Source organism: Protopterus annectens, chromosome 17.part0 (assembly GCF_019279795.1).
Source record: "Protopterus annectens isolate FY-2018-M chromosome 17.part0, PAN1.0, whole genome shotgun sequence".
NCBI classification, from domain to species: domain Eukaryota; kingdom Metazoa; phylum Chordata; order Ceratodontiformes; family Protopteridae; genus Protopterus; species Protopterus annectens.
The window spans coordinates 741,555,901-741,580,776 of NC_056751.1; positions in this window are offsets into that span (position 1 = coordinate 741,555,901).

Below are 24,876 nucleotides of genomic sequence, written 5' to 3' on the forward strand. Positions count from 1 at the left end.
ACATACAATCATCACTAGATGAACAGTAGTTTACAGTGTAGATAATGACACAAACGTTTGGGCTAAATGAGCACGCAAATATTATAGCTTTGAAGCAACAAAAATATTAGGGAAAAGATACTCATATTAGTAGGAAAAACTGCTAAACAACTCCAAAGAACAAAGTAAAAATGAAAAAGCAGCAAACGAAAGACCAGGACGGAACCGGACCACAAAACTTATAAGCTTTTGTTCGTTTAACAAAACACCACAAACTTCATCAGAATAAATACAACAACTTGAAACCACCCTTTACATACTTGTCATGTGCAAAATTGGATGATTTTTTTGCACAGGGCAAGTATGTAAAGGGTGGTTTCAAGTTTTTGTATTTATTCTGATGAAGTTTGTGGTGTTTTGTTAAACGAACAAAAGCTTATAAGTTTTGTGGTCCGGTTCCTTCCTGGTCTTTCGTTTGCTGCTTTTTCATTTTTACATATTAGTAGTAATCTCTATGTTACACTCAGAGTAACTAATGTTAAATATAGGGCAGTAGTTTTCAGAAAAAAATAATCTCCAGGATTTAATAAACTCTGTGTAGGCACCATTTAGAGCTTACATGGAATGTATCCATGTACACAGCCACGGTTCCCCCTTGGCAGCACACCATGCATGTTAATGATGGCATGCTGCTTTTAGTGAGAGCATAGGAACAGGGATATTGAATCAGTGTAGGGAGTTGTGTAGAGGCTACCCGTGGTTGTGGATGCTTTGTCAGATGTTATGTACAGGGTGCAGCTCCTTGTAATGCACCCTGCCACTGTTGAAATGTGGTGAATTGTGTTAAATGTGTAATATATAAGTTATATGGTTTTATTTTTACTTTTTTTATTATTTTTCTGCATGTTTGCACAGCAATGCCAAGCTATGCTTACATATAGACAGCTGACACCTGCTACACATGTAAAAATAGAAAACAAATGTAATCAATTATCATAATTAATTACTTTTTTTTGTTGTAATTTTTTTTGTAATTGCTGTTTGTGCGGTGCAGCATAGAGCATCACAGAGACAAGCACCACTTTTACATGCATAGCCAACACCTGTTAGACATCTAAAAATAGAAACTGGATGTAATTATTTATTTATAGGTTTGATTACACATGTTTGCATGGCGTGGCATGGTGCTCATCAATGCTAACAGGTAGTCTAGTAGTATATGTGAAGGTATAATACTTTTCATAATATCCAAGTAGTTAAATGCAAGAAGAAAAAAGCCCTGTTCCAAAGCCACAAAACGGTATTTTAATAAACAAATGTAAGCGCTTTCGTTTTAAGTGCTACAGAAACATCATCAGACAGATACACTACCTCACATCCTTTAAAGACCATAAAACCATCACTTCCTTAAGGGATGAGCGTCACTTCCTTGAGGCAGTGGTGCCCAAGTGCAAGGCATGTTATACAACATCTTGTGAAACATCTCACTTACTAAGAAAGGTGGAGCCAAAATGCAAGATACAAAGTTACAAAACATTTTGTTACCTTCATAAAATCCTAGTGCATTTTGAATACTAAACTTTAAAATAGGTTTGATTGATATGTACTCGTTAAGCCCTGAGGGGAGTGGCATTTAAGAGAACTTGCCAATACAGTTCCCTTTTCTCCACTAAGGTCTTGGCAAGTTCTCTTAAATGCCACTACCCCCCCCCCCAGGGCTTAACGAGTACATATCAATCAAACCTATTTTAAAGTTTAGTATTTAAAATGCACTAGGATTTTATGAAGGTAACAAAATGTTTTGTAACTTTGTATCTTGCATTTTGGCACCACCTTTCTTAGAAAGTGAGATGTTTCACAAGATGTTGTGTAACATGCCTTGCACTTGGGCGCCACCCCCTCAAGGAAGTGAGGTTCATCCCTTAAGGAAATGATATTTTTATGGTATTTAAAAGATGCGAGGTAGCATATCTGTTTGTCTAATGATGGTTCTGTAGCATTGGAAATTAAAGTGCTTACATTTGTTTATTAAAATACCATTTTGTGTCTTTGGAGCAGAGTTTTTTCTTCTTGCTGTGTTACTTTTTGTTGTTGGGCTTGGTTACCGAGTAGTTAAGTAGGCAGAGTTATGGCCTTATGTGTAGTTGGTCTTGCATTCAAGTCCATAGCAGGCAGAACATGTTTGTAATTTAATGTACAATTTTATAACAAAATTATGAAATATGGCACTGATGTGCCCTGCTAAGCTTTACTCAACCATGCAAAGCACTGCATAATCATGCTAACAGCTACCAAATGCTTGCATGGTGCTAAACTTTGCTAAAACCACAGTTGTGCAGGTTTTGCACTGCTCAGCCTTGCTTAGCTGGTTTGCACACAGCTAAGCCATGCTGTGCTTTTTTGAATGTTGCTCAATGATGTGTAAGGGTGAAAAAACAGTCTATATTAAGCAGAATAGGCAGGAATTCTGCACCATTCATTAGAGTTCAATTGACTGTTGATATGGCAGGTGGTGCTGGTGAAGGTGCTCACTTTTGGGAGCATAAGTGGGGTATTCAGGAGTCCAGGGTCATGGTTGGGCCCCTTGTAAAAAAACATGAACTTTGGCTGCTGCAGGACAGTTTCCAGGGCTTGGGGTGTAAGGTGTAGGCCTGGAACCATTTGGACAGGGACCTCACCATTGTTACTGGTATCCCCCGCACAGGTGAGCAGTGTCATCACCATCATGATGACCTGAAAAGAAAAAAGAGGGAAACCTTGGACACCTGGTTCCAATAAGCAAGAGCAGAGAATGACCCACAAATATGCAAGTAATTTTTCCTGTTTTACCAATATGCAAGCTGAATATCTGCAAACCTGGAATGCATAATGGTGTGCTTCTCTCCCAACAGCTGCAGCTGAAAGGGCTCATAATGTTGAGTCCCATGCCAGGCGCCTGGCCAGGTTGTGCTGTGAGTGTGGTATGTTTGGCTGTATTATGCTAACTGTACTGCAATAAGCAAGAAAGAGTAAAGCATTTACTGCAATAAAGTATACACAAGGAAAACTTTAGTGCAATAAATGGCAAAGTACAGCTGTAGTGCAATAAATGGGCAATTAGAGCTGTAGTGCAATAAATGAACAATAACAACTGTAATGCAATAAACAATACCAATAACAGTAAGTTAAATGGTGTACAGCAGGATTGTGTTGTCATAACCATTGGAGTAGAGCTGTATGCATTGATTGTCTATGGTAAAGTTGCTGCAGTCATGTGTAACAGTGTAATAGCTGTAGAATGCAAAACTAATGTCCTGTAAACTGTATTGCTTAACTCATAGTACTGTCCAAGCCTGTCTTCAGGCCAATAGCAGTCACATAATGCTCTCTGTTCCTCCTACTTCAGAAAGTAAAGGTATAGGGGTGAGGTAGCCCACTCTATGGGCAGATATTGTGTGTGGACTTCACAAATATTCAAATCAACACCAATTAAAAGTGTTCACCAATATTGCTGACTCTAAAATAAAGCTGCAGTAATATCTGCAGTACAGTTGGATTCCATGCATGTGTGTTCTACAGTCACTGCAGTCAATTATAACACTGTAATAGTTCTAGAATGCAAGAAGAATGTCCTGTAACTTGTATTGCTCAGCTCATCGTATGGTTCCAGTTTATCTCTAGGCCAGTATCAGTGACTCACTAGTCAGCAGTGACTCAGTAGGTCAGTCTGTTAAATGCCTTATACACAGTAGATTTTTCCACACACAGTCCTGGTTTCAAATATAGTGGTGTGTAGCACTAAAGTTTCAGTATCAGTCACGTAATACTCATATTTTCTCTGTCCCCAGGAACAAGGTATATGGGTGAGGTAGCCCATATTTTGAGCAGATATTGTGTTTAGATTTTACAGAATTTTAAAATCAATAGCAAGAAAGTGTTCACCAGCATTGTTGATTCATAAATAAATCTGATTATTTGCAGTATGGCTGCATTCCTTGCATGTCTGCACTATGCACTGTACACAAACATGCCTCTCAAGTGCCATGATTTCTTGTAATGTAATTAAAACTGCCTTATCCATCTGTCACATGATTATCAGAGAAAGACTAATGGGAATGATGTTTATTACCAAATCTGCTTACAGAACATCCTGGTAGTTACATAAGTCCACATTATGTGAAAGTGTTCTTTGTAGTTGTGTACCTGCATTTGTCATTGCTTGACCCATACTGACCCATGCTAACAGCTTGAGAGGTATGTATGTACTACATCAGCTATAGGAGAATTGTAGTCACTGTACCAAAACTGACACGACACACCTGTAGAGTAGTTATTATCAGTGTTTTCAGGGACATAATCTGTATTGCCACTAATGGAATGTTTTTCTGTCTCTCCCCATCCCTTATCTTTATTTATTTATTATTCTTTGTTATTATGATTTAATATTAACATATGTTGTTTAATTATATTTTTGCAAAATGTGATGTAATATTGTTATGTCTTATTCAATATTAACATACTTTGATAAACGATTTTCTTGCCGTTATGGCTTACTTCTGACTGGCATGTTGTTACCATACTGTTATGTTATTTACTGTTGTGTTACACATACTCTACATTAATATGTGTTTGTATGAATTAAAATGATGTTCCATTCTGTTAATACTAACAATGGTTTGGTTAACCTTAACATATTGCTATACCTCATTTAACGCAGCACATCAAGGTAGGCCTGTTCTGGCTGACCCCCCTACCTTGCTTCAACCAGCCATGGCACCAGGTCCCAGCATGTCTGGAACCCAGCCCGGTGGTGCCCCTGTGCTGCCCCTGCACTACCTGCAGCATTGGGTAGTACTGCCCCACAAGGGATGGACCAGTCCCTCTCTGGGAATGATGGTGGAGGGAATGTTGTTATCTGCGATGGGCGGCCAGTCTTGGTGCACAGGATACTCTACCGTGGGTTTGACCGCTGCCTGCGCTGGATTCAGGACATGCTGGCCAACCTGGTGGGGCAGCCTCACCCTGGTGCCTAGCCTCCAGCACTGTCACCCTCGGGGCAGTGAAGGAGCAGGGCCGACAGTTCCATGGGTGGGGATGTGAGTCATGCTGCTGCCATCTGGAGGCACATGGGACTTGAATTCTGCAACACCCTCCCTCTCCAAGGTGTTTGCCTCCCTCATGTGTCATACTGCCCCTGTTTGCTGTCTTGTCTCTCTGCAAATGCATCCTCACCTACCCAACTTACCTCCCCCACATGTATCTATGTCCCTTCCCCAACATTCCACTCATACCTTCAAAACAAAATGGGCACCTGTCCCCAAAAAAATATTGCCCCATACATAGCTCTCAATTTCTCCCACGTGTCCACTGGACACAAGTAATTTGGTCCAATTAGCTTGACACTGCAGTTATGTTGCCCTCACTCCTTTCTCTGTGGGCGAGAGTTCAAATCCAAGTACATATTCTGTCAAAGTGCACAGTTGCTGCTGTACAAGAAATGGACAGCTATAGTTCTTTCCTACACCCTTCCTGCCTTCCACTGTGTTTCCCCCTCTGTTTGCACCCCATTTCACCACTTTTCTATCTCCCCATTTTTCTTTTCTTTATATTTTTTAGCGTGATGCTGTGTGGCATACTGTGGTGTGCAGCTTCGCTAAGCTAGTGTAAATAGAGCTATACTGATTATATGTGTCCTTAAAAATTCTATTACACATTTACAAAATAAACACCTGTCCTTTTCAAACCCAAGACCATCGCACCTGCAGACCAGTGCATTAATCTGCCATGTCACGCAACTCTTACTTAAAATAGGTGTTTTAAAAAAACATAGTAATTGCCAGTTACAGTCATTAAAGGCATTTCAGTGTAGCTGAGTGGTGAGCCATGCCACGCAAACTTGAATAAAACTTAATGAAAAACATAGGAGTGTTCCTGGGACTCTGGTGCAATAGTATACCATTACAAAGCCAAAGACATAATAATGGGTGTAAATGAGGCCTCTGATAGTAGGTACATGTGCCCTTTTATCAGCAACATGTAAAAAGATACCTGCTAAGGCATTAAAGGTAAATTACATGTGCATCTGGGACCTTGCTGCAGAAATACATCCATATTAAGCCTTGCACATACTGATGGATGTAGAACATGATTGTCACAGCCAGTAGGTGTGCACATATGTCTTGCAAATACACCTGCTGCAGCTGTGACTCAGTAACTCAATCTGTTAAATGCCTCATAAACAGTAAAATTTGCCACACACAGTCCTGGGTTCAAATCCAGTTGTGTGTAGCCCTGAATTTTCAGTATTGTGAAGCCAGCAATTAATGACAGAGTCATGCACTGTTTATTCCCACAATGCATATCAAATTAATTGGCTGCTTTTAAATGATGGAAGTCACAGGTCTGCAGGTAGGAACACACTTCATGTAGCCATATAGATATGTGCATTAATTGTCACATCATACAGTAATATGTATTCACAGAGAATGTCAACTCAGGTACTGCAAATGATGGCCACTAATTTCAGAGTGCACCACACAATCCTTTCAGAGTCACAGTACAGATTAATACATCTGCACAACGAACATACACATTTGATGTCCCTGCTTGTAACAAGGACTTCCCTTACACATGCAGCAAATTACTACCAGACTGTAATACATGGCCTGGCAGATGACCAAATGGTGGACATATTCACACACATACCCACACACACACACACACACACACACACACACACACACACACACACACACACACACACACACACACACACACACACACACACACACCCCATCTTGCTCAAGGACACACCAAACATGTTGCCTAATACTCAGTTATCGATACCACTGCCTAACATACTGACCTTAAACACATGCCTTCATTGGAGTGTAGAGGCTACTCTCACTCTGGACCTGGCTGTACAACAAGGCTGACACAGCTCACACAGTTACTTCTATAGCTTGTTGTCCTCCAAAGTTTTCACACTCTCTGCATATGTCTATTACCTGCAGCAGTAGCTTTAGCTTGTAGCACACATCTCTATGTAAAGGTGTCTGCTGCAGACGTACTCTCTGCAATGATGTAGTCTCCTCACCCCAGTAATGTCTAGCACAATATATCAGAAAGGGGCCCTAATCTACATGAAGGCCTCATATATTCTATAGTAGTTGCATACCACTAGCTGACAATAATGAAAATCAGCTGTTTTGGCTGCAATTAGCATTTCAGAACCACATATTTAGGGGGTAATCACCTGCTGCTGGGAAGCATGTATAAAAGGCAAGCTGGTGGCTATGGGGAACCATTCTGTATGAGACCTTCCTCACAGAGAGCATGCCATTGTGACAACTATGCTATCACCACATATCAACAGAGGAGTACTGCCCTCCATCAGGTATGTAAATGTTTTTGTGTACAACAGGCTATAGATGGGTGAATACGCTTACAGAGAATAGTGATTATAGCATTAAGCCTGCCTTAGACCTGTGATAATGACATGTCAGTGACCTGCTATCTTACACCTACACAGAAGTATAAAACATCAAGGATGCATTGTCTTTTTTCATTGTGGCACACTGGTGTCATTGGACTGTTCCTTTATAGTGGTTGTAATAGCACACTGCTGTTCATGTGGCATTGTTTGTATGACATATTATCAAGGGATTGCCCATAGGGGACGCACTTCGGTAGATCTGAGTGTTGGGTGTATGATAATACAGCAGTAGCTATCATATTACACACGGGAATACCTGACTATTGCTACTATCTCAGTTGTGTCCACACACTTTGTTTGCACACTGTGGAGTATGATATGTGAGCAGGAGTGGTTAGTGCCAGCCATTTTGGCCTCACTGTTTCTGTACATCCATATATGTGATCCTGTAATGTGTTTCCCTTTTGTTGTCTTTCAGCAATTATGTACCATAGACACCATGCACTCTTCTTGAATGAGGAGAATGAAATTATACTGCAAGCACTAAGGCAACATCATCACATTCTACTGTCCATGGGAGACAAAGCAAGGAACAGTGGGCTGCATTGTGGGCAGACCTTGTCTGTGATGTGAATGGCTTGGGCCAGCAGGGCAGGGCATGTGAGCAGGTTTGACACTGCACAACTGACATGATAAATGCTGTATGACGAAGGGCAGCAGATGTAGCCAGGGATCGTGCTGTCACCAGTGGACAGCCTGCAATGGAACAACCACTCTTGGTCATTGAGGAATTCCTGGTGTACCTAGGCACACATAACAGCTCCCAGGTATCCATCACACCATACGTCGTGGAGGTGGGTGCCATAGTTTCCACAACTGAGGAGCGTGCAGGTAAGCTTACAATGATCAGCAGTGTAATACTGTAGCAGTCAGTGTGTCAGGCTGTAGATATTTTTATGTGGGTGTCAGATCTTTTTTCTTTGGGGGGGGTTAACCTCAGTTATACACTCATACTCAGATTGTGACCAATACAACAAGTAACACAGGAGCTACTGTAAATGTGAGATATATGGACGTATTACCTTGTTGTGCTGCAACATGTGGTGGTACTGACATTACTTTACCCTCAACTTTTCACTGGTCCATCAGGTATTGCCCAAGGCTTTGGTCCTGCTCCTGGTAAGCATGACACTTGCTTTGTTAAGGAACAATTATATTCTAGTACGGTTAAGGGCCAGAATAATGCCATATGTAAACATAATTGTGTATGGAAACAGCATAGGATGTTTTTAAATTCCAGTCAGGATCAGGTACCTAAGGTTTCTAGAAGGGGAAGTCATAGGACTGTAGTTCAGTAAACAAATACACTTTGTCTCTCACAGTTAAGAGCAGATTAGGCACCTGGTTTAAATGAGGCAAGGAATCTAAATGCCTTTTAAAATACAACAGGTTGAAGGTAAGTACATTAGGCAGTGAAATGTGCATTTCTATATATTTGTTAAGAGAGGTGTACTGGGTTTTTGTGTTGTTTTTTCAAGTATTGTGACTGATTAATTAAAGGTAAATATTACTGGTCATGTTTTACTTGATTTGCTTCAAGTGATTGTTATGAAGGTCCCGAGTTGAATTTGTTTTTTGTTCTGAGGAAGTGTTTTGTGGACAAAAGTGGAGAAGAAAGTTGTTTGACCACTAATCCAGTTGTGGGTCTTTGTTGTTATGAGTCTTTGAAGCTTTTCATACACAGTAGTACAGGTATTACAGGTAGTGCAGGTAGTACAGGTAGTGCAGGTAGTACAGGTAGTACAGGTATTACAGGTAGTGGAGGTAGTACAGGTAGTGCAGGTAGTACAGGTAGTACAGGTAGTACAGTTAGTACAGGTATTACAGGTAGTGCAGGTATTACAGGTAGTGCAGGTAGTACAGGTAGTGCAGGTAGTACAGGTAGTACAGGTATTACAGGTAGTGCAGGTATTACAGGTAGTGCAGGTAGTACAGGTAGTACAGGTATTAATGAGCTGCTTTTTTCTTTCTTATTGCAGGTGACCATGGGGGATGGTGTTTGTCCCCTACTCAATCTGAAGTCAGCGTCTGGACTCTGATGATGATGATGGTGGCCACAGTGAGGCACAGGTGCGGGTGTAGGGGGCTGAATCTGTCCCAGAGGTAGAAACCCACTTCTGCCCCCATTGTCACCACACACAGTCTGTATGCCCACACATACCCTGTCCCCAGAGGCTCTAGATATTGGACAGTTAGAGAGTGGGGACATTGAACAGGAAAGTGTGGCAACTATGGCTCCGATCAGTGTAGACACTGGCCATAGCCAGAGAGCTGGTGAGGTCCCACACAGGCAGATTGACAGGGGTGCTTGTAGGAGGCCTGTTGTCTGTCCACCACCTATTGCAGATGTAACATCATGGGTCACTAGGCGCATGTTTTGGGCTATCATGGAGGCACAGTCACATTCTAAATGAAACACCAGATGTATGCTTAGGGTTATGGATACTGCACAGGCTTGACATCCCTGACTGCCTCCACCACATTGTGGACATCCTGGATTGGTTCACTGATGCAGTGGATAGATAGTGGGCTGAGACAGTGCCTGTCTTGGACTACATATTGTCTGTGCTGGAATGTGTGGTTGAATTTGAGCATCAGACCAGTGGATTTAGGACAGCAACCCCATCTGCTGATAGTCCATATGGCCATGCACACTTATGCTGCCATAGTGGCAGAACATCCAGCACTACAGAGGGGAGTGTGCTATCCACACCATGACATGGCAGGCCATGGGCTCATGGTCCTGGGCAGTTCCATGGGGGACATGGTCCAAGCAGATAGCAGTCACTGTCAGCTACTAGCACTAGCTCTGACCTTGCGGACAGAGGTGCCAGTCTAACTCCTGGTAGACCCAGTTCCCATGTTCAGGGCCATTGATGGTGAACTGTCAACTCTACCATGTACAGTCCAGAGCTGTGCAATATACACATGTTGTAGGGCTAGCACTGAGCTTGATTGTGTACATGCACACACTCACACACCACTGTCAAATGTAGGTCACCTACAGACAAACACAGCACCTCTCCATGGTCCATCTTACTGCTCCCCTCCTGATTCACACACATGCTGTCTACCATTTGGGCCAGGCTAGGCCTCCTGCACTCCCACACAACACCCTGTGCATGTGATACCTGTGCCACATCCCTGTCATCTTTGCCATCAATGTGGGAAAATGAAGCTGTGTGTCTGATGCACAGGGTGACTATATTAGTTAACATGTACTTGTGTAATGTAGTGTTGGTTCAACATGCCACTTGCAGTGGTTACCGACAGATACTGTATACTGGCATTTGTCATGAGTGCACTACCTACACTTGTGTACCTTATGTTGTGTGATACTGTATTGGCTGTATAGCATAGTAGATGGATGACTCACTGTAAGGCCATTAACCTAGTTTGTGATGTTAGTACTACATGCTTGTGGGAGAGTTTTGTGTTTCAGACTGAAATACACCCTTGGAACAGAACCCTGCCTAATGGCACACAGAGCACCTCAGTGCACCTCAGCACATGCCATCTGTATGAATGGCTGGGTGACTGTCATCTCAACACAGGGCATCTGCCTGTATTCCTCTTGGACTGGGGCAATATGTGCTGATCCTGTAACTACAGGTATGATGATGTCTATGATCATGAGGGCTATATGGCCATTGTTCTAGTACAGTTCAAACATCCTATGGTTCCATAACATGATGTACAATGCTCTAACAGGCTCACACACAAACATGGCTACACTGAGGCTAGCACCATTTCCAATCACGTCATACAGGACATGCCAAGGCACACATGTATTGCAAGTTGGCTGCATGTAGATGTGAACACTTACCTATGTAATGGTACACACTACAGATCATAGTACGTGCTGCACACAGCACACCTCATGTCTGCTAGTACTATAAATTTAGGACATATTATGCTTGATGATATAAGCAGGCCTTGTTGTGGTCAGTTCTTTGGGGAGCCACATCACCCGTTACCAATAAAACACTGCAAAACCCTACCTATGTCTAGCTTGCCAAGGTTATGCTATATGGATATACATATATATACACACACACACACACACACACACACACACACACACACACACACACACACCAAGTGTGATGGAGTGATATTAGAACCCCTACATATCTAGTCTTATACACTACAAATCACAGTACTTATCACGAGCGCCACAGATTAAGTCTCTTGTATAGGTGATTGCAGGCACAGTACTTGTGCATTACACAAACTAGGCTTGTGTTGCACAGCATCAGTGGCCTGCAGAGTGATATTGCTTCATACTGTTATCTGCATCTAGTATCCCAGCTGTGAGACAACTGTTTTTATCTTAGCTATGTGTGTACAGTTACCAGTATGGCCATATGTGGCTGCTTGCAGTTACACAGGCATACCTGTGGGCAGGGACAATGTGCCCTGTCCGTGCGTGCATTGACAACATTATATATCACACCACCTGCTGATCTGTGTCTGTCATCCAGCAGGCACTGGGGCTGTAGGTATGTGGATTATGTACTGTTGCGCCCTTAGTTTGGATCTTTTGAGCAACAATATGGATGTGTGATAGTGCAGATTACTCACCATTATTAGGGTATGTAGGACAATACAGACATCCCCACACATATTTATCTATATAACAGGGATGTATATATAAATGTAACTGTGCGTGTATGATATGTATATGTGTTATGCAGATATATGGGGGAGTATATGTATTATTTTAATATATATATAGCTGCATAGATATTGGTATGTATCTATTTGATGCTACATAGCCATAGATATACTATGCATGTGAGACAGAGATAGTGGCAGACAGATATGTATACATATATGTCTGTATATGTAGACATTCATACATAACAGGTCATTTTGATGAAGGGACAACAGAATTGTGCTTATTTTTAACTGTCTGGGCATGCCCAGTGGGACAGTCAGTACTTATAAAGTGACTCCAGGCCAGGCATACCTGTACTCCAGTCTGGAATTTTGTGTGTTATAGACATTAACATCTGCTCCTGTTTCTGCAGTACTGCACTTCACTCAAACTGTCCATGGCATTCTCCAGCTGTCAGCTGTACTTAATATGTGACTGAGGTTTGCAATGTTACACTTCCAACAGACTGGCAGTCTGCATACCCCTCAACTGTCCTAATTTTCTCACAATGTCCAGAATTTTGCCTCATATGTTTGTGGTCATCTGGTGAATTATTAAATATTGACATCACTACTTTATACTAAATACAGACAAATATTTGTATTTCAGACTTTATATCCTTCAGAAAATATGTAATAATGCAGCACCTTCAATTTCAGCAACTTTCTAGGTTTATGGGAACAGTATTTAAAATCTGCCCCTATGTTTGGGCCTTTGTACCCCCAATCTTTCTGTCTTTGTCCAGATTTCTTGCACTAAGAAGTTGAAAGGTTTGACAGTCCGTGAAAACACCAATACAGTACTACATCACATGCAAAAGATGTGAGTAATTCCAGAATAGAACCATCAATACCATCACCCATACTAGTTCCCCTAGTCTACTGAGCCACTCAGGTTGCCAGACAGAGAGGAGTCATTCATCATCCAATCAGTAGCATAAATATGTACATTGTTATCCTGCTTGAAGAAAAACATACAATGTGTGAGCAATATGCATGTTATAGCCCTGAGATTACCTGGTCCACTGATATACCATAGCTGATTTTCTGTTACAGCACTTGTATGGATGCACTGCTGTGATGGAGGTGGGGGAACAACAGCACATGATCTGCTGGGAGATACAGTAGTATGCCCACTGTTTAACATCTCCCTTGCCTAATGTGAATATTCCAGCCATGAGCCCTAGTGAATATTAAGGAGCCATATTATCGGACTGGGTATCGGTAGTCCCATCTGGATGTTACATCTGTCCAAATAGCCCACTATATTTTCTTGCATAACAGCAGCAGATCCATATATACAATACCATATTATAGTAATCTTTACAATTAGTGTGTAGGTTAGAGACTTACCTTGCAAATGCAGCAGTTGACAGACTTGTAGTTCAGGGCTGACTCTGTGCGATGCAAGCAGTACACAGCCAATACATGAATCGGTACAGGTTGTGTTGGTTGCCTGGCATCAGCTATTTTAATATATGTATGTGAGTAGGAGTAAAGTGTCAGTCCCTAAGGCCAGGGTGCCAGTGAATGTGCTATGCGTTGTCTCTTAGCCAATGCCAGGGCATACTGGGCACACCTATGTCTGTCTACAGGGACATCATCAGGTGACTCCTCCAAGTCCTCCTGTGAGTGTGGCCTTGGTGACCTAGGCACTGGTGGAAGCTGTTTATCCCTTCTCTTTGCTGATCCTGCTGCAGCTGTTTCCACAGGATTGTATTTTGTAGCATGGCACATACTGTGAACATATGTGCACATGTGGTTGGATCGTGACTTTAGCTGCCCAAACACAATCTCTATGATGTTTCTAATTTGTGTGTGCACCTCATTATGGCATTCTTCTGTGGGTGTGTGTGCATTTCTGATGGGTGTCATCATCCATGTTTCCAGTGCGTAGGCAGCATTCCCCACTAAATGGCCATGTGGGATGTTCCCTCTCCAGCAAACATCTGGTACAACTGTAATGCATGCCAGATATAGGAGTAGTGATAACTGCATGGGCTGCCAGCACACACATTCATGATAATGCCCTGGGCATTGCACACAACCTGGCACTTGATGGCATGATACCCCGTGCGGTTGATGTAGATTCTACCATCCTCACCAGATGGTGCCTTGATGTACACATGAGTGCAATCTATGGCACCCAGTACCTCAGGGTAGTGTGCTACATTGTAGAAGTTTTGCATATTGCTGGCCCTTGCTTCAGGGGTGAGGGGAAAAGAAATGTGCTTACTGGCATGTGGCAGCATGGCATCCAGGAAGTGGAGTACCCTGGATGCTGACATCTGTAAGACCCCATCATGTCCCCAGTTGGTCTTTGGAAGGTACCTGTGGCTATTATCCTAAGGGCTACACATACCTTTGTTTCCACTGGGATGGGTTCCCCTCTGTTGTCTCTGGGTCTGAGTTGAGGGTGGCAGAGGTCAGTGAGTTCTTGTAGTATGTCCCTGTCCACCCTGTAACACTCTACAATCCTCAGCTCATGTAGCTCCTGTTAGGTTACCCTGGGCCTGAACACTCTTTTCCTTCTCAGCCTAGGCCTATTGTCAGCAGCACCAGCAGCACTGACTTCAGCATCTAGCACATGCAGATGTAGCAGACCTGCAGCAGCCCCTAGCATTCTTTCAGTTAAAATTCCCACGTCTGTACTCTACTGGTGCAGAGTTTGGAGGAGAAATTAGATTGTAGGGTGTATGCAACCTTTATTGGGCTTTGCTGTAGGTACTTGTTACACAAGGATCAAAACTAATTAATACATCATTGCCTTTTAGATACTCTCAGCACTGCGGCGCACCATGCAAACTCGCTCCTCATAGGTAAACAAAGCCTAGCAGTTAGTGGACACAGCCCCCCAGACTTCCATGCTCAGCACAGAGGCGCACCATGCAAACATGCAGAAACACACACCCCGTATGTAAACAAAGCTTAGAAGTCAGTACACACCCCCCCTGACTTCCACACTCAGCATGGTAGTGTACCTTGCAAATAAGCACAGCTAAGCTCCAATCAGCTTAGTAGTTATTGGAAACACTCTCTCCTGATGTCGACTACCTCCTGTGTGGACACCAACATGGTTCTCCACCTACTTGGAGGGGATATGCGGACACAATTACTCCATTATGCTATTCTGTAACTCCACCTCATTTGCATAGAGATCCGAGCTCACAACCTGGAAACTACGCACTTCCAAGTCCTACCACATAAGCAACAGCACCAATGCATCATTGTAGATACTCCACACAGGGTCCTGTAATACATTTCTGTTTCATAAATTTTATTTCCACCTTTTTTATTTATTTTTAAGGTATGTTTGCACACTGCAGCATGCCCTGCAAACATGCCCAGATTATTAAAAAAATTATTTTAACATATTTTCTGTAACTTTTGAGACACACAGAGGATATTTTCACTGATATCTGTGCCATTTCTGATCATCTAGCTACATTTTACAGCCCTTTTTATCTGTCTACATTTCTGTACACAAAAATTTTCTGTGTACACTATGGACACTGACACGGGGTATGCAGAGCTACCTTTCTGCTTTTTAGATTGCTCTACCTGCCTCATTTGCATGTGTTGGTGCATGCATCCGTGCCACCCAGCAGTGCTTACTAGATCGCAAACATGCTTGCTTTCATGTAAGCAGCATGGCATGATGCCCACATGATAAAAAGACCATGTAGGCTTTATTAAATTCCCCCCAGTGAGTGTAATAATAATAAGTATAATTTATTACTATAATAATAATGTTCTGTCTTCCTAGGGTTAATGACTGTCAGATGCACAACCGGTGCACTTTGCATGCACATCATATTTCTGGCCATGTAGTTTGACTTTAGCAGATGTTGTATAGCACATTATGAAAAAGACTAAACTGGAACCTGTTTAGTGATTTTTTTTTTATTTTTGTATTACAAGTCAATTTTTTCTCTGAGTCTTAGTGTGGTATCTGTGACAAATGGAGATACTGCCAGTACTGTTATCTGGAATTTAGTAAATAAATGTATGTTATTTGTGAATATCAACATGATTCATATAAGATACTTGTGCTACAAATGTATTAGAACTGTATGACAGGTGGATATCAAACCTGTGTGTGTTGAAAAGGATTTGTAAAGTACTGAGCTTAACAGTGTAAACACAGTGTAACCTACTGGAAAAGAACAGAAATGTACATATACTATTGTAACTGTTTAAATGCATATATGTTAACAGTGGCAACTGCGACACAGAAGGTTAACCTCAGAAAAATAGCTGAAATTAAATTACTTTATTGCCATGGAATAAAAAAGATGTTATCTTTCAGTTTCAATGCAGTAACAGACACAATGTGCTGAGAAGTTTGCTGTATTGTCTTGGAAGTGTTTTATTGCTTTATGACTTCCATGGCCTGCAAAGATCTGAGCAGAAAACCTTTGTGTATGTATTTTCACTAGTAGATGCTAAATACTGCTAGCTTTCAGCAGTGGTGGTTTTACCTGGGATAGAGTCAGATGACAAGAAATGATGATGTCATTCTGCAAGCTATCCCAGCAGTAATATTTGAGATATTAATTTAAGAACTCTCTGTGAGGGATTCCACATTCTGTATTCTGTCTTTGACCTGACAACATCAGCTAGAAGATCCATTCACCACATCTGCCATGCTGCTCTCAATAAGCACGTGTACTAGGGTATAATAATTTTACTTAGATACAATCAGGAATATAGCAAAGCTTAATTTTAGCTATTTTTCTTTATTTACTTAAGACTGTCCTGCAATGTTGTTTTAAATATTTCCTGTGATTTTGAACTCTGATATCACTGTAAATATATTACGAGTATTTTCTTGTTTTTTATTATTTATTATTAAATATATTTAAACATTTCATTGTGGCTGATCTAGCTAGACATATTTAAGTTCTGAGTGTACTTGTATATTTATTTGGTGACACTGTGTAGGCCACTCCTAATAGACTTGCTCTTGGTCAAACTACCATTTGTATTGATAGTAACATTTGTTTGTGTCTTTCGGCTTTTCCCGGTTAGGGGTCGCCACAGTGGAACTCCAGTCCTCTAATAATTGGCAGTAGAGTTTTACGTGCTGGCTTGCCGGGCCTACTGCACAACCTTCAACGAAGGAACACCCGTTCACGCATGTCACCACACAGCAGACGCTCTAACTGAGAATCGAATGGGCAATGTCTAACTGTGAGGCGACAACGCTACTGCAGCACCACCATATTGATAGTAACATTACACAGTAAAATTAGACACCCTTTGTTAAGGGCCTTAAAGTATTTGATAAAGAGTTGGTTGGTGGCAGTGATAACTGCCTTATAGTTTGGGCAGAAGGGGGCATAGCTAGTTAACCTGTGCCAGCTTTTCCCAGGTGTGTGTGTGTGTGTGTGTGTGTGTGTGTGTGTGTGTGTGTGTGTGTGTGTGTGTGTGTATGTGTGTGTGTGTGTGTGTGTCAGCTAGTTGGGCAGGGACATGAAGCACTGGTTGGACAGAGCCAGTATTGGAGGTCTTGTCTTGACCACTCAGCTGAAATCTCAACTCTGTAGCTGTGCCAGTGGGGAGTCTTATTGGGATCTGGAGAAAGAGGGAGAAACCAGCTCTGGACTGACTATGGTCTCTGTGTGCTCTTAAGGGAAATTGCACTTGATGTATAGAACTGCATCTGAAAATACTGTGTGTGTACCTGTCAACTTCCCAATGTACATCCCCCGCTGTTGCCAGTGGTGAGGATTGTGTCTCCTTGATTACTAGGCTAGTCGTGGGCCATCACAAGATCATTAGGGATTTATGCTGAGGATTGCCTTCTTCTTTTATTTACTTTATAATTTTTTCAGACTTTAGCAAGGAAAGTATAATTAGAGATGAAAAAAATAGAAAGTAGTAATGAAGGAAGATGTAAGGAATAAAAAATAATGCCTAAGGTAGACATGCACAAATAGAAGCAGGAAAACAAACATTTTGGAAATATTTGCATGCATGATTACATGATATATCAAATGTGTTTATTGAATTAATTTGCATATTTTTCATTCTGGACTGAAAACAATGGAATGTTACTTCTAAGAGTGTATTCATACAGCTTTTATTATCATTTGGTGAAAACATCCACATATGATGGATTCTGTGATCTCTATATGTTGAAAATGTTGTTTGTCATGTCAGAAATACTGTTCATAGTGCTGGCTGTTGTATTTAGGTATTTTATTTTCATTGACTGCAATGATTTTATGCATAATTTTATACACACACACACACACACACACACACACACACACATATATATATATATATATATATATATATGGAAACACTTTATAATCTCGAAATACTGAAATGTCGAATTTCAGTATCTTGTGACTATAAAGTCAAAATTTGAAAATAACAAAAGTGCATAATCACGAATTCGAATATCTCGAATTCATGGTTATAACTTTACGCTACATTATGTCCGGGATTGTATGTGGATGGTGTGCGGTGCTGTGTATGGATTTAAGTGTTATATCAGGTAAGTGGGTGTTTTGTAAGGGTTTTGGGTGGGAGTTTGAGTGTATGTGAGTGTGCTGATATTTGTGATGTGTGTGTGTGAGGGACTGTAGGATATATGTGTGTGTGTATGTTTGCTTTTGTTTACTGTTTGTGCGATCTCGGAGTTAGTATATATAAGTAGGGGGGTGGGGGCGCAGGGAGGCTTGACCCCCTTCTTATTTGTGTTGTAAGTTTGAGCATGTGTGTTGTTTTGTTTGTTTATGTTGTGGTGTGGGTGTTGTGGTATATGTGTGGTCTGGTGTGTGCTGTGTTTTAAGTGTTTTGAATTTTGGGGTTTTGGGCTTAGTGGTTTTGCTGTTTCGGTGTTGTGTGGATTCGATTTCATGGTCTCGAAAAACTGAAATTTGAGATTTCAGTATTTTGAGATTATGAAGTGAATCCATATATATATATATATATATATATATATATATATATATATATATATATATATATATATATATATATATATATATATATAAAATCAGTCCCAGTGTATATAAAATCAGTTCCACTTGGCCATCGTCTGTATTCATGCTCAATAGCCAAGAAATGGAATGCTCTTCCCCTATTCGTTATAACAACTCAAAATTCCACCTCTTTCATGACTTCCATTCACAACCACCTATCCTCAAGCTGAAAGTGTACCTGCTCCAAGCCCCCTTAGAAAGTCTATGCCACGCTATTTCTTATCAACCTTATTTTTTGCGTTTTTGTGTGAGATAACACTACTGTAGGTAGAGATTATAGAGACAGCACACTTTGTAGATCTTTATACTATTGTTTCAGATTATACTACTGTACATTTCTCTCATTGGATTTTCTTTATATTTTGTACATATTTTCTCTTTGTAATTCAACTTTGTAATTCAAACTGTAAATTTCTGGTAGCTTTTCTCCCTGGGCCTCCACTGTAAATGGGTTATTTTTGGCCCAGTGGACCTTTCTGGTAAACAAAATGCAAATAAATACGTATCCTATGATATATATATATATATATATATATATATATATATATATATATATCCCATATCCTAAATATATTTATATTTTAGGACATTAATATTCTTCGGCCCTACAACTTCTTTCTCCTTTTTGATCCCTACTTCCCTACTATCTGCCAACTGTAACTTACAATCCCTTTACTTAATAATGGTACCTCTTCAGCTTATTCTCTAATCTTCTTCAGCTACTGGGATATCTCTCATCCTTCCATGACGCTCTTATAGTGGTCAACATCTCTCCAACTCTGTCACAACCGCCTATTCGTACTTCCTCCCTACACTGCCCATACATCACACCAAACCTATTTAAGGATGCCCCGTATCTTTACCCCAAATATAGGCTGATTAACTCCATTTCAATCCAAACCAAAACAAAATTAAGTGGAAAAATACTCTCCAAAAACAATTATCAGTAATTCTCCATTATACTAAAATCCTTCTAGGAGGAGACATTCGTCCTAATCCTGGCCCCACCTATCACAGTGAACATCACAATTCTGTTCCACACACTACTCTAACCTTATAATAGTCAGCCCACAACTCTGGTAATCTAACTTTTGGTGCCATAAATATTAGAAGCATAATAAATAAAATTAATAACCTACATGCCTGGATTACCCAACATAAGCCTGATATTCTCCCTGTAACTGCAACTTGGCTTAAGCCCAGCATAAAAACAACTCTGAAATTAAACCTCCTGCCTATAATATTGTCCATAATGATCACATAAAGAGGAAATGTGGTGGTATTGCATTAATGTTTCCCAACAACTACCACATTCCCCCTTACAGCAAACCAATACCAAAATTCAGTTCTGAAGAGCTTTCCTCAAAATAAACAATTATAAACAAATATGTATTACTGTGCTCTATATCCCTCCTGGTGATAATACAGCTATACTGGAAGATATCCTGCATTGGATATCCATAACATTTCCATAAGAAAAGTATTATTAGGTGATGTAAATTTTAATTGGCTGGACATAAACTCTAACTCCCTTACATCTAGCATGAACTTATATGGCTTCACGCAACTAATTAATAGCCCCACACATCATAGCAAGACATCAAATTCCTTATTAGACTCAATCCTAGTATCAGACCCTGACAAATACACTGCCACAGGTACAATGTCTGACTGTCTCGGTGATCATCTCCCGATCTAGGCAACCAGAATGGAGAGATGATACATCAGTAAGCAAAGGAGAGTAGTATTGCTGGAACTGAATTAGGTTCATAGGTTCATAGTTTCATACTAGGCTATCTGCCCTGGGGCATTTATAAGCCTAGCCTGATTGTGTTTGGCTTACGCCACCCCTTGATTTGAGTATACTGTGCCCTTTTTAAAGTTTAGTTTACTGTGCCTCTGTCTAATAGTGACACGGAAATAATCCCCAGGGCAAACCTACGATTCCCCCATCCACTCATCAAGATTCTTCTTGAAGAGAGTCAGTGAGGTGCTCTGCCTAACATGAATTGGAATTCTATTCCAGAGTGAAGAGAGCCTCTGGGTTATGAATCTGTCCCTCCAGCATGTTCTATTTATTTCTGTGCTGAGGTTCAAGTCCCTCGAGTGCGTGGCTCTAAGGGATTTAGATTTACTGAGGTGGAGCATGTCCATTAATTCTGGGTTGGACATAGCTTTATATCTCAGGCATAGATCGCCTCGAAGTAGGCGGTATGCAACTGAGTAGAGCTGGAGTTTTTTTAACCGAGCAGCATATGGCATCTGTTTGAGTCCCTTGATCCTCCTGGTGCGGTACTTTTGGGGTCTTTCTAATTGCTGCAGGTGTCGGGTAAGGTACATCCCAAAGGGGGCATTGTATTCTATGATGGGCCTGATGAGGGATGAATAAAGAACGCGATTACCTCTCTTGATCTAGATGTGAATCCTTTCATGATGAGGTGGGCTATGTAGAAGGTCTTTCTAACCACTTTGGCAATGTGGTTGTCAAAGGAGAGATTGCTATCAACTTGGGTCCCCAGATCCTAATTACTTTCTCTGTACTTAATGGGTTACCACCTATGTGGTAATTTGTGGGCACATTGTTTTTGCCAAAGGGTATGACTATACACTTTTTGGCATTTAGCTTTAGACCATGGCTCTGGCACCAATTATCCATCTCTGCGAGACCTTTTTGAAGGATGTTTGTGTCAGCTGGAGAGTCGATTATGGCGCCCAGTTTGCAGTCATCTGCAAACTTGGTGAGCCATAGTCCTCCCACGTTGGCCTGTACCTCAGAAAAGTAAATACCAAACAAGAGAGGTCCCAGGACAGAACCTTGTGGGATGCCACTTGTGACCTGTTTCGAATCTGACATGGCTCCAGCAACTCTGACTCTGTGGGTTCTGTCTTTGAGCCAGTTTGCGACCCATCTTGTGACATAGGGGTTTGTATTTAGGCTGGATAGCTTATCTATGATGCCCGAGTGGGGTATTGTGTCAAGTGCCTTTGCGAGGTCCAGATAGGCTGTGTGGACTACCTTTCCTTCATCTATGGCCTTGGTGACTGTTTTGAAGAAGTCAACCAGGTTCAAAAGGCAGGATCTGCCCTTGACAAAGCCAAATTGGGTAGGAGCTAGTGTCTGTAGGTCCCCAGTGTCTTTGTTTATGAGTTCCATGATGATCCTCTCCATAGCCTTGCATACTAGGCTAGTCAGGCTTATGGGGCGATAGTTTCCAGGGTCCGCAGAGGTGCCACCTTTGTGGAGTGGGACCACTGTTGCTGTACGCCATTCTTTGGGCACATATCCTGTAGTGAGGCTGAGATTGTACAGCAGTTTTACTTGAGGGATTAGTTCTTCTTGGAGTTCATGTAGGTGGCAGCCCGTGATGCCATGTGTTCCCATGCAAGCAGTGTTTTTTGATTTGGAGAGGCGGCCTTCACCTGAGCATCAGAGATGTTTGGGAGGCTGCACTCTGCTGGGATAGATACTTGCTCTTTGGGGGAGGGTGGAGAAGTTTGCACTGAACCTGTCTGCCAGGATATTGGCGATGTCTGTGGGTTCAGTGTATTTTTTGTCATTTAGAATCAACTCAGAACAAGTCTGGGAGTTGCATCCCAGGTTCCTAACATAACTGAAAAAAGCCTTATGGTTGTCTTTAGTGTCCTGTGCAATTTTTCTCTCGAAGCTGGCCTTGGATGATTTTATGAGGGGATCATAATTTTTTGCTAGTACTGATCAGAGATGCCTTCCCTTTTAGGGATTTTGCTCTGTCATGTAGTAGCTTCCTCCTTCTGTTGTACAGTTTATTTATGGCTGGGGTCCACCAGACTGGACGCCTGCCTTTGGATGATTGGGTCTTGATTTTGTTTGGGATAGCATGATCCATGCATTCCTGGAGATGTCCGTGGAATGTGTTTATATAGGATTCTGCAGTTTGGGCCGTAGTTTCCACTGGCCCTGGTGCCTTGAAGGATTCCACTTCAGTTTTGAGAAGTGTGAAGTTTGCTTTTGAGAAGTTTTTCACTGCGGTTTTCTGGGCTGGGAGTGGGGTCGGGATGTGGATATCCAGTGAAATTAATTTACGGTCTGATCTTACCAATGAGGGATATACTTCTGGTATGGAGCATAGAGTCCCCATGTTGGTAATGATCAGGTCTAGTATGTTTTCCCCTCTTGTGGGAGTGGTGACTAGTTGTTCCATAGCATTTGAGTTTATAAATTCCAGAAACCTTTGGGCTTGGTGAGTGCCTTCACGAGGAAGTCTCACCAAGACAGCACTGATATATGGACTGTATTTTATATAGCATATATCATGGACAGAAGTAGGTTAAAAAATAAATAAAAGATAGCCGAGTGCACAAGACAAGACCCAAGATCAAAAAGTACCCAATCCTGGTAGGCACACTGGTGGCAGGACTGGAAAAAATGACAGTGTAAAATCCTCAAGATACAAAAAGATTTCTACAATGGGGCTAGGCCAGGCTCAGGGGGAGGATGACCCCCCTGTTGTAGAAGGAAGTAATAGTCCACAAATATCACAAAAACTGATATGAGATGACAAAGTGGGCCCTTGAGGATAATAAAGAAATTATGGATTGTTACTATTATGCAAGAAGCCCAGACTTTCCAGACATCTCACACATCCACTTCAACAACATGTTTATAAAACAAGATGCAACCTTTCCAAGTTTACCCCAGAAATGCTTATCACTACCCCATCATGTATTAATTGGAACATCCTATAAATTCTCCCCTTAGATGGTGCTGTAAATGATTATGGTGCAACTTTCCTGAATATCCTAAACAGCCTTGCACCTCCTAGACTAAAAACAAAGAATGCAGTCTGGTTATCCAAAGAGAGTACAATGCTAATGTAAGATTGAGGAAAAGCAGGGAAAGATTGTTAAAATATAAAACACTACAATATCATGAAAACTTCAGAATGCTACGCAATTGTACCAAAAACAAATAAATGAAGACAAAAACTGTACTATAATAACTTTCAAAATAATAGTTAATACAATGCTAAAAAAATCTGGACAGTCATTAAAGAAATCTTGCATCCTGGCTAAAAATTCAACCTTAACTCCTCTCCTAATAACTCACCACACAAAACCACAATATAATTCAACTATTCAACTGTTATTTCATAGATAGTATAGTATCTCCAACCAAGGATTCTACACCATCTAATCCTAACCCTGCCCAGCAGCCATGTGCTACCACATCCACTTACACCTTCAAACCTGTGCCCACATCCTATAAACAACTACTCTTAAACAAACTTTAACCATGCTCTTCTTCAGGTGATGACCTTCCAAGCGAGTACCTAAAAAGAGCAGTCAATAGCGTTGTCTATCCTGTCTCAATCTTTATAAACATGTCAGTGCAGAATCGCAGATTCTCTTTCTCAGGAAAAAGTCACACATTATCCCTCTGCACAATGAAGGAAATTCAACAGATATTGCTAACTTCAGACCTGTAGCAATCATATCCCCCCTCCAAAATACTTGAAAAATGTATTCAAAAGCAATTGCTAAACTATCTCCTGCAGGAAGAACTCATATCCCCCACACAGTATGACTTCTGTCCTTCCCATATTACTTACACTGCACTTCTAGCTTCTATAGATACTGTAAGTAAAGTTAGAGATAATGTCAAACTAATCTCCTCCTTATTTCCAGACTTGTCTAAAGCCTTCAACACAGTTTGTCACAGCAAATATCTACTTCAGATATTCTCCTTAGGTCTCTCTCAGCCTGCCTGTTCAATGGTTTAAAAGTTAC